Source organism: Euprymna scolopes, chromosome 3 (assembly GCF_053919585.1).
Source record: "Euprymna scolopes isolate OS-2025 chromosome 3, ASM5391958v1, whole genome shotgun sequence".
Taxonomy (NCBI): Eukaryota; Metazoa; Mollusca; class Cephalopoda; order Sepiida; family Sepiolidae; genus Euprymna; species Euprymna scolopes.
This window is the reverse complement of record NC_136484.1, coordinates 32,911,873-32,926,096: the sequence shown is the minus strand read 5'-3', so window position 1 is coordinate 32,926,096 and position 14,224 is coordinate 32,911,873. Positions and strand designations below refer to the sequence as shown.

General features: G+C 35.7%; 1 long non-coding RNA gene across 2 annotated transcripts; it reads left to right on the top strand.

The window, feature by feature from the left end:
• Positions 1-908: 908 nt before the first annotated feature.
• Positions 909-13,735, top strand: LOC145254556 (uncharacterized). 2 transcript variants are annotated; one of them, XR_013863768.1, is made up of 3 exons: positions 909-1,038; positions 8,331-8,450; positions 13,535-13,735. It is a non-coding gene; the product is annotated as an uncharacterized LOC145254556 (long non-coding RNA). The 2 variants fall into 2 exon arrangements; XR_013863769.1 differs by having other exon boundaries at positions 8,331-8,615.
• Positions 13,736-14,224: the final 489 nt, after the last annotated feature.

The following is a 14,224-nucleotide window of genomic DNA, read 5'->3' as shown; positions in this document are numbered from 1 at the left end:
ATCCACCAAAAACAATCGTTAAATATTTTATGCCAAACTGTTGAGAGCTTTTTCTTACTCTATCAAAGTGTAGTATCTGTTTTTCAGATGCTACACTTCAATTTCTTGTTCTCTGTCAGTGGAGGAGAAATCCTTCACGACTGAGACAATTTTTGTTTTTGTTCCTTTTCTCCACGTTAAAAAACAACCTTGGTGTCTAACTCTGTGGGGAGGCATTGTAAGTAGGTACTCTATAATAGACATGTGCATTTCTTTTGTTCAGTTCAGTATCACCACAAAATGGCAGCCATTTTTATCCTCGGCCTCCAAAATCAACAGCGATTAGACCATTCCTGTAGTTATCTGGTCCTTGTGGATTGCGGTGTAGTTTTGGTTCTGTGCAGTTCTAGGAGGTCCACCCTCCCAGGCTTTGCCTTATCTATTTGAGAAGGAGTTAGTTTACTGCTAATCAACTGAGGCGCTCTGCCGGGAATGCCGACTGGGCTGCACAGGCATCTTTTGCAGAGTCAGCGGGCTCTTCCTCTAGAACACTGACTGTTTCAATCCCACTTTTCGACCCTAGTGTAACAATTGTTGTGGTGGGAGAGAACTATATATCCAGTTCAGTATGATCACTATAACATACAACGATGGTAATCACTGTCCGAGTCCTTTCTAGTCTCGCACAAAAATACGCGTTCACATCTCAAGCCATATTTCTTGTCATATACATACGCGCACACAAATATATGCGCACACGTACACACACGTAGATATATTCACGTTCGTGTACATACACTCACATTCACGTGCATACACACGCTAACGTACACACATGTACGCACACATATGCGCACACGTACGCACACATGGGCAACGTCACTTCCCCTTTGAAGGAAATCCACACATGCGCAAAAGACCACTGGAAACAACTATAAAAGCAAGAGGCATAAGCTGCTTCACTCCTTTTCAATTCGGCTTCCAACCTGAGAGGTCGACGGATCAACCAGCCCTTTCACATCACCTGCTACTATGTGTGGGGGCATGAGTCAACAGACAGTACGTACACCTCACACGCTTTCTATCTCCATGGCCTGGATTGACTTTCTCACTATCTCTCTCTCTCTCTACAACAATAGACTTTCCCTATCACCAGCTAACTGCGAGAGACGCACGCCAAACTGGATTGACTTTCTCACTCACTCTCTCTCTCTCTCTCTCTCCCTACAACAATAGACTTTCCCTCTCACCAGCTAACAACGAGCGACGCACGCCAAACTAGATTGACTTTCTCTCTTTCTCTCTCTCTCTCTCTCTCTCTGCAACAATAGACTTTCCTTCTCACCAGTTAACAGTGAGAGACACACGCCAAACTGGATTGACTTTCTCTCTCTCTCTCTCTCTCTCTCTCTCTCTCTCTCTCTGCTACAATAGACTTTCCTTCTCACCAGTTAACAGCGAGAGACGCACGCCAAACTAAACACGTGATTTACCCTTTCATTTAATTTGTTTCTTCACGAAATAAATCCTAATTCGTTTAATTCAATTTAACACATTTTTCGTTTCTTCCTCAAAACAATTAATTTTTCTCATTTTCCCTATTTTGCCCCACCTCTACAAATTGGTGACCCCGACGTGATTTTAAACAACATACACAATCTTGATATCAAATAACCATTGTCAAAACTCATGAGAGAATATACTTAGAAAATGTTTTTTTTTTTTACTATATAGAAGTGTTGGAGGGGGTAAGGGATGTCAAGGTTTCTTGCTACGATGTATTGGCTCGCATGTATTTTCCGGCAGTATTCGCTCGCGTGTACTTTCCGGCAGTTAATAAGCTGTCAATCGCTTTTTTTGCAGATTAATAAAATATCAATATTTCACTAAATATACGTCACAAAAAGAAAATAAAATTATATGATCAAAGGATTGCTGTAGGTTAGTTATTTCCCAAAATTGTATTCAAATTTGTTCGATATTCACGAAGTTATGACGTTTTATTCTGTATCAAGTAATTTCCACTGTCCATCGCTTTATTGCGGGGTCTCTTAAAATGATGTTTTAGGGCAAAAATACAATATCTAATCATGAAAACTATTTTTTATTATATTTTTCTGTCAAAGAATAATAAACAAAAGCACATCTTAGGTCAAATAAATGAATTATCGACATATCCACTACTTTTTTTTTTTTTTTAAATAACTTTAAACAACCTTTTATCTACCGAGGAAGTCAATTGTTTGATTTGAAAAGGAGCTATGGCTCTGGCGACATGAGCTATTTTCCTCCAGGAGATGGATAATTCTGCTGCGTGGATGGACAGAAAGAGTGATTTCAGCCTCAACTTTCGGCATTTTTGTTATTTTGGAGATTTTTTGGTTTTCATTTTTCAAAATAGGGGGAGATAAATCAAGAAGTTCCTATTCAAAAATGTCAGTTTCACATAACTTTTAGTTAAAAACAAATAATACTAAAAAATGCCTTAATTCATAACGAAAGTTTAAAATTTATATATATGAAAAAAGTCGTTTTCCCAAAATAATCAAATAAAAATAAATTAATCACACACTTTCCAATAATGACTGTTCAAAACTATGTATTAGTGATGATGGGAAGATTCCATTTTTCCCAATTCTGATACAGTTATCGATTATCTTCTAAATTCCCAATTCTGATATAGGCACCGATTCCGATTCTTTCAAATTTTCTAAAAATTTTCTTAAGTGTTCAATGTATTTTAAAAATATTCAAATAACTGTAAACCCCCGTGTAATGTCCGCATATATTTTTCAAAACGTAAAATGTATCCTTGAATGGTGAGGCATTAGTTGTATCAGAAACAGCCATTAAAAAGGCATGATAAGAACTTTAATAATTCAATTTACTATCTTTCAAAGCTTATAACTACTTGAAAAATATAATTCAAACCCTAATTTTTTTTCAATTAAAGGAGTAAAGACCAAATTAAAAAAATATATAACAGGTTTAATAGCAAATTATGCAATATTTGTTTTTAAAAATCGGTTTTCTTTAAAAAAAAAGATTTTAAAAAAATCAACTAAATTTTACTTACTTCGGTTATAAAAAATATATATAAATTCCAAAAAATCACTTACCTATAGAAAATACTATTCAATGAGTACTTCAATTCTTTATTGTTAAGAATTTATCCATATTTATATGTTATATTCCATGTCCTTTTTTTAGGCAAGTATTCAAAAGAAAGCGCGATCAGATGTTTCACAGTTGAAATAAAGGGAGACAAATATCTGCTTTTTTTCACGTTGAATCTTCGGTGGCGCTAAGCGTCACAATTAATCTCTCTTTCTATTGCGTGCTGTAAACCAAAATTAGTATTTTGGGGCCACCATACTTGAAAACTGAACACATTCACTCAATAGTTGTTGCCGTTTAAAAACAAACCCATTCTGCTAATTTTTTTTATTCTCTTAATGTAATACATGCGTTTTTAAATAATATATTTTATTTCTACTTTATCGAGTAATTTTTTTTTAATATCTAAAACAAGAGAACATTGAATGAAATAGAAAAAAAATTGTCGTCAGCATCTGATATTTACAGCATCCGGTTTTACACTTTGGACTTTACAGGTAAATTTCCAAAAAAACACTTCTTTTTTTTTTTTGTTTTAAATTAGAATATTTTATTTCTTCAATTTGTGATATATAAAACTTTGGTGCGTAAATTAATTATTTACTTTTTAATAGACATTTCAAAATGGGAGGGGGTGAATTAAAAAAAACGTTTGTCTAAAATATTATATTCGATTTATTGGAAAGAGCATAAAATTTCACATTGACCCTGAAAATATCGTAAAAATTTAGCCAACAGAAAAAATTGGGTAGATTTTAAAAGTTTAAAAATTGAAAAAAATTTAACTCGTAAAATTCAATCGATTTCGTTACGTAAAAAACATGGCTGCATGAAGGCACGCCGGCACTTTGTAAACACTGTTTTTAAAAAATAAAAAATAATATTTCTATTATTTTTTAAACAACTTTAATAGTTTATTTTGGAAGTATATTCCATAAAGAATATAAACAACCCAGTTTTAAAAGAGAAATTACGAGTTTTTTTTTATATTTTATTCGCAGTTTTGTGTTAGGGGTGTCAAAAACTCCACAAAAGTTCTGATCCACCTAGTGGGGTGTATATTAAAAGAGTAAATTTATTTGATGTGTTTCTGCCCGTTTGTTTAATCTTCGATTTTAAATGGTTATCAAGGGTCCTTATGAAGGGTTTATGGGGCAGCCATTTTTATTCTAACTTAACAGAGGTAACACTAAATTTTGAACCAAAATGCGTTTTAAAATAAGTTAAACGAAAAAATAAACCTATTCATGTAGGTAGAAGAGTATTGCCATATTTATTTATTACATATTTTTTTTTTTTTTACATGGGGGTCACCACTTATCAAGGCCCGGAGGCCACTCAGGGATAAGGGTTATTGCGTGTACAGTAATCAATGAGATAGTATTGTAGTAATCATTAGTATTGGGGGTTTTGATAGAGTGTCTTACTTAAGGGGGCGGTTTGTCAGGAGTTTGTTTATGTTGGACTTGAAGACGTCCAAGTTGTAGTCAGGTGGGAAACAGGCAAACGACAGAGAGTTCCACTGGCGTGCAGTTCTAAGAAAAAAGCTTTGCTCATGGAATTTACGTTTGGATTGAGGCACAGATAAAGAGTGGGGAAAATTATTGACAGTAGTTTCAGCCAGACGGGTGTTTCTCGTGAAAGATTGGCGGGGGGGGGGTGACGGATTGGAGCTCAGGCGAGCACCTGCCATGGAAATAACGATAAAGCAAAGACAGGCTCGCAACGTCTCTTCTGTAGGAGAGAGGTTGCAGGGAAGAGAAAAGGGCATCCCCCACTAAACCACGAAGTCTATTTTGTACTATGTCAAGGCAGGATAGGCTGTTTTTAGCAGCTCCTGCCCAGATGTGGCAACAGTACTCCATCCTTGGGCGTACTTGGTTTTTATACAGATAGAGAATTGCATCAGTAGTGAGATATCTTCTGGAGCGGTAGAAGGATCCCACTATTTTCCCAGCATCCCTGGCAACAGATTTGATGTATGTGTTCCATTTCAGATCAGGAGTAAAGGTCAAACACAGAACCTTGTCAAAACATAGAGCCTCCCCAAGACGAGAGCCATCCATTTCAATTGATGCCAGATGGGGATCAGAGCGTTGATGATGTAAAGATAGAAGCTTGGTTTTGGATACATTAAAAGTGTCCAGCCACCTCTTCCCCCTTTTGTTTATCATCTCTCTTTTTAACCCTATCAGTTACAGTAACAAATGTCGAAACTTCTTACTTCTTTTTTGCAGTGTGTTTGTAATATAGATATAATTTCCTTTTTATTTCGAAAAATTTCTAAATGTATTTTATCCAAGATTTTGATCAACTCATTTGGAGATTTGTATTCTATATTTTTCACTTGTGTCCAAAGCGAAAACAAGCAATAAAACGTTATTATTTCAAAAGAAACCGATGACAAGAAACCTTGGTCTAGAGAATTTTAAAAATCTTTTTTAAAACCAAGTGTGAATTTTCTGAGACGTTTAGTGATTAGACGTGAAAAGGTTTGATTAGGGAATAGGCAAGTTAACTCCCGTAATGCTTTCTTTCTTTACTGTAATGCACCAATAAAATAAATAAATTAGACTCTGAGAATCAATGTTAAATTTGGGAATCGGATTTATAAACTATTCAGTGGCTCTTAGTCTTCTGATGTAAATGAACAATTTCTAATAAAGAAATAAAGGTAAATATGAAGAATTACTCCACCCTTGAAAATTCCTTTAAAATTACCACTCTAATAGGTTTTCGGCGTCGCTGAAAATGAAAATAACGTTTAAAATTACGGCAAACGAGTAGTTTCCAAGATATGAAGAAATGTTAGTTTTAAAAAAGTGGGGGATCACTTTTCTATAATAATTTAATGTAAAATGATCACCCACTTTGTGAACGATTTTTTTTGGGGGGGGGGCGCTTTCTTTCCACCCTCGAAAAATCCTTTAAAATTACCACTAATATTTAAAATTCCTGGAAACAAGTAGTTTCCAAGATATGAAGAAATGCATTCACTTTATGATTTTTTTTGTTTTTGTTTTTGGAGGGGGGGGGGACTAACTGCTGGTTTGTTTTTCGTTCAATCATAGAACTTGTATAGTTTTTTAACAGGTGCTTATGCAGTTTAATTAACCGTTTTAACATAAGTAACGTGCCGACATTAGCAGAAGAACTGTTTGATATTTTACAAAAACACACGCCCCTCCACCGCCTCCCACCAAATGTAAACAGGTAATTTTAAAGGATTTTCCGAGGGTAGAAAGGAAGCCCCCCCCCCCAAAAAAAAAGTGGGTGATCATTTTACGTTAAATTATTATAGAAAAGTGATCCCTCACTTTTTTTAAACTATCATTTCTTGGAAACTACTTGTTTGCCGTAATTTTAAACATTATTTTCGTTTTCAGCAACCCCGAAAACCTCTACAGTGGTAATTTTAAAGGAACTTTCGAGGATGGAGTAATTCTTCATATTTACCGAAATAAATCTGTGTTTGTTTCATTGTTTTATTGTCAAGAAAACAATTAAAAGAATCGTTTGGGAACCGGACAACAAACTTAAATTTTCCGATTCCCGATTAATCGTCCCCTCACTACTATTTACACATTTTTAAAAGTTATACATTTTCATATAATGACAACTTTTATTCACTTTAGAATTTTCTTAATTTTATTTTATAATAAACGTTCAGATAATTAATGTTTTACTTTGTATTATTGTATTACTTTCGTGTATCTGTTTTGATTTTGACTGTAAATTACGTGAAATTCTGAGATTTTTTTTTTATAGAACTTTCTTGATTTGTCTTCCCTGTTCGAAAAAGCGTTCTTCAAAAAAAAAAAAAAAAAAAAAATCTAAAATAACAAAAATCTCAAGTGCCGTTATTAACGAATGCCATTGATCTCAAAGATCGCTCGCAAAGCTTTTAAAACAAAGTGATTTTTGAATATATATATCGTCGTATCGATTGAATTTCTCTCGAGCAATATCAATATGCCCAAGTGTGGTCTGATGCTGCAATGTTTAGTTGCTTTGCCGATCGTTTTACGCCCACACTGTGTTGAAAAGGTCCACAGAACTTGATGCAACTCAATGGAAAGCTTAGGTCACTGCCCGGTCAGCAATGTCTGTATCGGTCTAAGAAAGCATTGTTTGGTGCTAGGAACATGGTATTTTGTTGTGTCGTGTCTGACTTAGGTATTGAGCAAGCAAGCTAGAATAGATAAATGTTCATATACAGAAATGAAAAAAATGTTTTCGTCTCTAATTTTTTTAGATGAGTATTATTTGAATCATTTTAACTATTCTTCTCATCTTGGGTGTTGGTTTCACAACGTTTCAGCCGATGTAAACTCTGACCTCCTTCAGGTGCATCTTGTTGAACTCGAGAATCTTTTTGCTGAAGGCGAGAATCTGCCCGGAATTTTGAACAGAACAAATTATTGTAATTTTGTGGTTTCAGTTCTCTTGGTTCCCGGTGGTCGTGTTCTTTCTACTTTTGTCTTATTTCTATTGCAGCGTCCAAATTATTGGTTAATGTTCATATTCTATGTGGGTTGGTTTTCGAAATAATTCTTTTTTTTTTTTTTTTATCTTACTAGGAGTTTTCACACATCATGAAAGATTTCTCTCTGTCAAAAATCTATGTGTTTCCAGGAGTCTAGTCTCTCCACATTTCCAGTACTCCATACCTCTTTTGATAACGTTTGCAAATGAATCTGCGTTATTACAACAGCTGTTTGGCATTAATTTCTTGCTGGCAATGACTATTGGTCTTCACTGGAATTTGGGTAGCATTAAGCCTCCCCAAGGTCCCAGTACTCTTCATATTCATTCAGTGGAGGTCTGGTTAGTGCTTTCTCTTCTCAGTCTTTCCATCCTCTTTGATCCTTCACCACTGTTTGATGTAGTGCTAGTTAATGCAATTTTAAAAAAAATTTTTTCTTTCTTTTTTTTTTTTTTTTTTTTTTTAAGTGGTAGAGGGTTAACTTACAATTATATGGTTTCAGTTTTCTTGGTTTCATGTGGTATTCTTCTATCTTTTTGTTTTACTTCGGTTGCAGTTTCTCTATGTTCGGTTAGCTCTTGTAGCTTATGTGTATTAGTTTCTGCATTTAAGAGTTTTCCTTAATATTTCAGCTGTTTTTTATTATTGTTATCCGTTGTACCTTGATGTTGATCACCATGACCTCCAAGTCTGAGGATAATTCATCAGTTATAATCAAAAGATGTTATTTACTTTCTTCTCACCACAGGAAGATGTGACACAATGTTGGAAGGTTCGGGAGAATGAAGCCAGCACCCCTAAAAGACGAGCCTATAAAAAATTGCCTGGGCAGCCCTGTCGGCATTTTCCAGTAGTGGCACCTCAAACAGTAAGCAATAAATTTACTCTACCCAAAAACAAAAACAAAAAACGGGATGCAACAACTCCGGACTTCTAGAACTGCAAAGTACATCAGTTGCTCCTCATTCAACAGGGAAAAAGACATTTAAAAATTGGCTGACGCTGAAGCTGAGGTATTGACTTTGAAGCTGAGGTATGTTACCGAGTGAGCTTACAATCAAAAAGTTAATTGCATTCTCAACATATTTTTATAGAAGAATGATGATTTATTCGGCAATAATCACCTTATTTATAAGCACAGAGTTTGTTTATCATTAGTCATCAGATATGTAATAAGTCCTCAGATGTACCTCTCCATTGTACAGTATATCGATACACTATGGCTGACTGGGATAGCTTCCGTACATTTATATCAGATCTACCTCTGCATTCCATGTTTAAAAAGGATGTGTCCTCTATAGTATCAAACCTGACGGAATGGTTAATTGTAGGTATAGACCATTTTCATACTCTCAAAAATGTCCCAGCAACAACTTAATAGCCAGCCGTGATTCTCTCCAGAATGTGCATCTTTTCCATTCCTTCCAACATAATAGATGTACTGAGATTAAAGCCGCTTTCAGGACTGCCAGTAACTACTGTAAAAAAGTAATAAAGAACGCAAGAGAGCTGTATGCTCAGTCTGTTAAGTCCAAAGTAGTTGAGCAGCGGCTTGGTTCTCACCAGTTTTGGCAAATAGCAAAAAAATCCTGAACAGAAGCATGTGCTCTATCCCAGCTATCATCAATGGACCTGAGGTAATTTCGTCAGCATCAGAAAAAGCAAAACTCTTTGCTAAGAACTTTGTAGCTAATTCTACCCTTTGTGACCAAGGCCGCCAACCCCCAATATTTCCTCCTGTATCAGAAAACACGCTATGTGATATACAAATATCTGTATGTGATGTTGCCAAGCTAATCAAAAACCTTGATTCCAGTAAAGCAACCGGCCCTGACGGTATTCCAATTATAGTACAAAAAGACTTCAACCAGAACTAGCGCCCAGACTTACAAAACTGTTTACATGTTGTCTTAAGGAGAATAGCTTCCCATCACCCTGGAAAATCTCATCAGTATCCACCGTATTTAAAAATTCAGATGATCGCTCATCTCCCTCTCAGTACAGGTCAATAAGTCTCCTGTGTGTCATGAGTAAGTTGCTGGAATCTGTGTTAAATAATCAACCATCTCAGCAAAAATAACCTTCTTAGTGACACACAATATGGTTTCCGTTCTGCTAGATCTACAACAGATGTGCTTACAATTATATCTCATAGGATTAGCGAATCTCTCAACGGAGGCTACCTTTCTAGGGCAATTGCTCTTGACATATCAAAGGCCTTTGATAGAGTATGGCATAAAGGCTTACTTCACAAGATCTCCAGCTATGGTATAGCTGGAAATGTCTTCTCAATTATTAAATCATTTCTCTCTGATAGGTTCATAAGAGTAGTGGTTGATGGGCAGAAATCAGAAGCTCACAGTATTAATGCTGGAGTCCCAACTCTCTTTATGATCTATATTAATGATCTTCCAAATCACATCTTTACATCGTTCGTAGACATTTATGCTGATGGCACTACTATCTATGGTAGCACATCTAAGATCATAAATGACCAAGTTTTCTCTGATTCTCTCTTCTCTGATTTTGAGCAAGTGGTACAATGGGGAAAGAGGTGGCTTGTTACTTTTAATGCATCTAAAACCAAGCTTTTATCTTTACATCATTAACGCTCTGATCCCCATCTGGCATCGATTGAAATGAATGGCTCTCGTCTTGGGGAGGCCTCATGTTTTGACAAGCTTCTGGGCTTGACCTTTACTCCTGATCTGAAATGGAACACATACATTAAATCTGCTGCCAAGGCCGCTGGAAAAATGGTGGGATCCTTCTATCGATCCAATAGATATCTCACTGCTGATGTAATTCTCTATATAAGAGCCAGGTATGTCCAAGGATGGAGTACTGTTGCCACATCTGGGCAGCAGTTGCTAGAAAGGACTTATCCTGCCTTGATAGAGTTCAAAATAGATTTCATAGCCTCATAGGGGATGTCCTTTTCTCTTCCCTGCAGCCTCTTTCTAATAGAAGAGATGTTGCGACTTTGTCTCTGCTTTATCGTTATTTTCATGGCAGGTGCTTGACTGAGCTCCAATCTATGGTCCCCCCTCACCAAACTTTCACAAGAAACACCCGTCTAGTAGAAAACACTATCAATAATTTCCCCCACTCTTTATCTGTGCCTAAACCTAAACGTAGATTCCATGAACAAAGCTTCTTTCTTAGAACTGCACGCCTATGGAATTGTCTTCTGTTTTCCTGCTTTCCAGCTGACTACAATATGGTGTCTTCAAGTCTAAAATAAACAAGTTTTTGAAGAGCCGTTCTATATAAGTTAACAAATTTACCGAATTTTTACTACTAACGATTACTATATTGTCCATTTGTCTACTGTACAGTCTTTAACCCTTATCCTCGTGTGGCCTCTTGGCCTTGATAAGTGGCGATGCCTATGTAAAAAAAAAACAAAACATCTGTTCAATCCAAAGCTTCGAGCCACACTGCTTGATTGCTCCACCTATACTCCCAATTAATCAGCTGATATAATAACTAAGGCTAAGTTTGTCAGCAACTCATTCTCACAGGTCTTTTTTCTGAAAGATCACCTGTTTGATCTTTGCTGACCTTTGTCTATAATACATCCTGATTATAACTCACAACTGCACAATATATTTTTAACTAATATATCTATGAGCTAACATACCTACTAACATCCAACACGAGTATTGCATCATTATTGAGAAATGAAGCATGTACGATCCCAAAATACTCAGTTCTAGAAAACAGATCAGCAGTTATTGATCAGAGAATAATTGAATTTCTACATGATCTTTGTTGGAGGGTTGCATTAGGTTTCTTTTAGCAGAGAGACGAAAGGGGTGTAAATGTGTCTTAGAGAATTTGTCTGATTATTGTCTGAGAGAAATTCGGGCATCAAGCTTAAAAAGGAAAAGATACGTTTGATCTCTTACATCATCCGTAAATCTTTTAAAACAAAATGATTTATTAGCATAGCTTAAATTCTACTTTTTCAGATCAAGGAAGAGATACATTGCTCACTAGTCAGTTACCCAAGTCTCTGAGTTGCACTGACTCCAAAGTTCTGTGTATGTTTTCAAAACAGCTTGGGTGTAGCATGCAAGAAAAATTAATCTTTTTTTTTTAAACCAAACGCTGTTATTTTTTTTTAAATTCATATTTTAGATAATCGTTGTGGGATCTCACCCCTTGCACTAAAGAGGAACTCTTCCTAGCTGTAGAAATAGACCAGGATGTACGACTCTTGGTGTGGTCTGTTAACTTTGTAATTAATGTTAGTTGAGGCTCCAACCTCGACAATCAGTCTGACAGAAACTGGGCCCATTTTTCCACCTTGTGTCACATCTTTTCGAGGTGAGAGAGTGGTAAATAATGTGTACTGCATAGTACGCCATCTTACTGATATGTGCTACGATGATTGTTCATTGTATATTCTACCTTTCTAACCCATATCTGTGTTCATGTTTTTCCTTAGCGACCCTTCCAGGGCTACAACGATAATAAATATAAATTATGACGTAAAACACCTACCTCCCCACAAAATTTTCTTCAAATAAATTTAAAAGTTGCCTCAACTTATTTCTTGTCATACTAGCTGAGGATTCATTCTCAACAACTGGTCAAATAATAACTTTCTTGTTCGATATCCGGGGGCCAACCCTGCCAGGCTTTACCTTCTTTTTGAGAAGAGATTATTTTATTGCTAATCACATGATGGTGTTCTATACCAGGGAATGCTGACCATGTAACAGAACGCATGAAGGCACGTGTCAGAAAATCAGCAGCAGCTAAATGATAGCTAGCTAGCGAAAATATAAGCAGCAGTAGCCACTAAAGCGTGTATGCAAATTAGCAAGTGTGCATGACCTTGTGTCACAAAAAAAAAAGGAGAAAAATACATCACGTGATCGAGGGAGAGAAGCAAGTTGCATGCTAAGTAAGATTGATGCATAAATATGAGGGTGATAAAGCATTGGCTAGCGCCAGTGTCAAGTGGCAGAAATAGAGACTTTTAAAAAGCACATGTGTGTGTGAAAAGACTTTGGAAGAATAATGAAATGCGTTGTTTTGAAAGAACCAAAAATAAATGCATTTCATTTGCATTTAAAAATTTGAAAAATGCTGAGTCGGATTTTTATTTCTTTGTTCCTTTGCAGTAGTACCAGACAATGTGTAGGTCCAAGCGGTTCGAAATATAACTGCACAGCTAAAAAGTAATACCCACATTACAACCAGGCTGCTCAGACATTTTTTCGTAGACCAGAGTGCACTAATCCGAGTGCACTAGCTTTTCAACCTACCACCTAACCTAGTGTCTAACCCTGGAGAGGTAAATAAAATAAGTTTAATTGCATTTAACAATTATTTTTTTGTCGAGGCACAGATGTAATAAAATAAAAGGACTTCAGACACATTTGATTAAACAGGACTCATATACAACACCTGTATGCATTAAAATGAGGCCAGGTTAGCTATATTAGTCAAGGGCAGAGGGGCTCAAAATTTGCGCTTTTGAAATATCTTATATTAAAATTTTAAAATACAGAAGGTAATATTTGATAAACTTTACTATATAAAGTAATCACATTTTATTTTCTATGAATTATTAAACGACCTGTAACTACTTGCGTTAGAGCTTATACCGTGTAATGTACTTATTTAATGCTCTTAACTGATTGTTGAGGTAAATTAGATATTTTAAAAATGCATTTATTTTTAGGTTATGAAAAAAACAAAAGAAAGAATCTAATATTATTATTTAAAATATTTATTTTACACCTTTCCCATTATTAATAAAAAATAGTTTGCTGCCTTCGAGTTCGACTCAATCTAATGCAGAAATTTATTTTATCGTGTAATTAAAGATAAAATGGAAAGGTTATCTTCAGGTTTTGTTACCTGATGTTTACAATGGTTTTGCCCGGAACTGTTATCTACAAAATGAAACAAGCTTTTTTTTTCCATTTTTTTTAGAGAAAAATAAAGACTTTAAAAAGGAGATCACCTTCGAGACCTGAAGAATGTTCGAGATCATATGAAAGAAGTAAAGAATGTTTGAGATCATGTGGGTAACGTCACGGCTATAACAATGAGGAAATAAATTTTGTTGTTACAAAGAAAAAGCGAGTTGAAATTGTTTTCTATTTTTTGTCTACTTTGCGACTGAGGCTACAAAGTGTTAGTTCCCGGACAATGTTACACACGGTTTTAGTAATCTAGATTAATGCTTTAGAAGAGGTAACCAGAGATTGGAGCTCAGCCGAGGACCTATTATGAAAATGACAATTGGGTAGGGAAAGACTGGCAAAGTCTCTTTTGTAAGAAAGAGGCTGTATGGAAGAGAAGAGATCACAATCACAATCTTCTCACTAGATTTCGAAGTTGATTTTGAACTCTGTTGAGAGGATATGGTGCTCTGGGCAGCACCTGCCTGGATATGGCAACAGTATTCCATCCTAGGATGTATCTAACTCTTATACAGGTAAAGGATTGCATCAGGATCAATATACTTTCTGGAGCAATAGAATTATCCAACTATTTTCCAGCGACCTTAGCAATGGACTTGATGTAAGAACCATTAGGAATCCAGATTCTATTTGTCTGCTGACAAAATCAATCAGACACTGAGGCTAATTAAAAAAAAAAGGTTTATTAGAAAGGGAA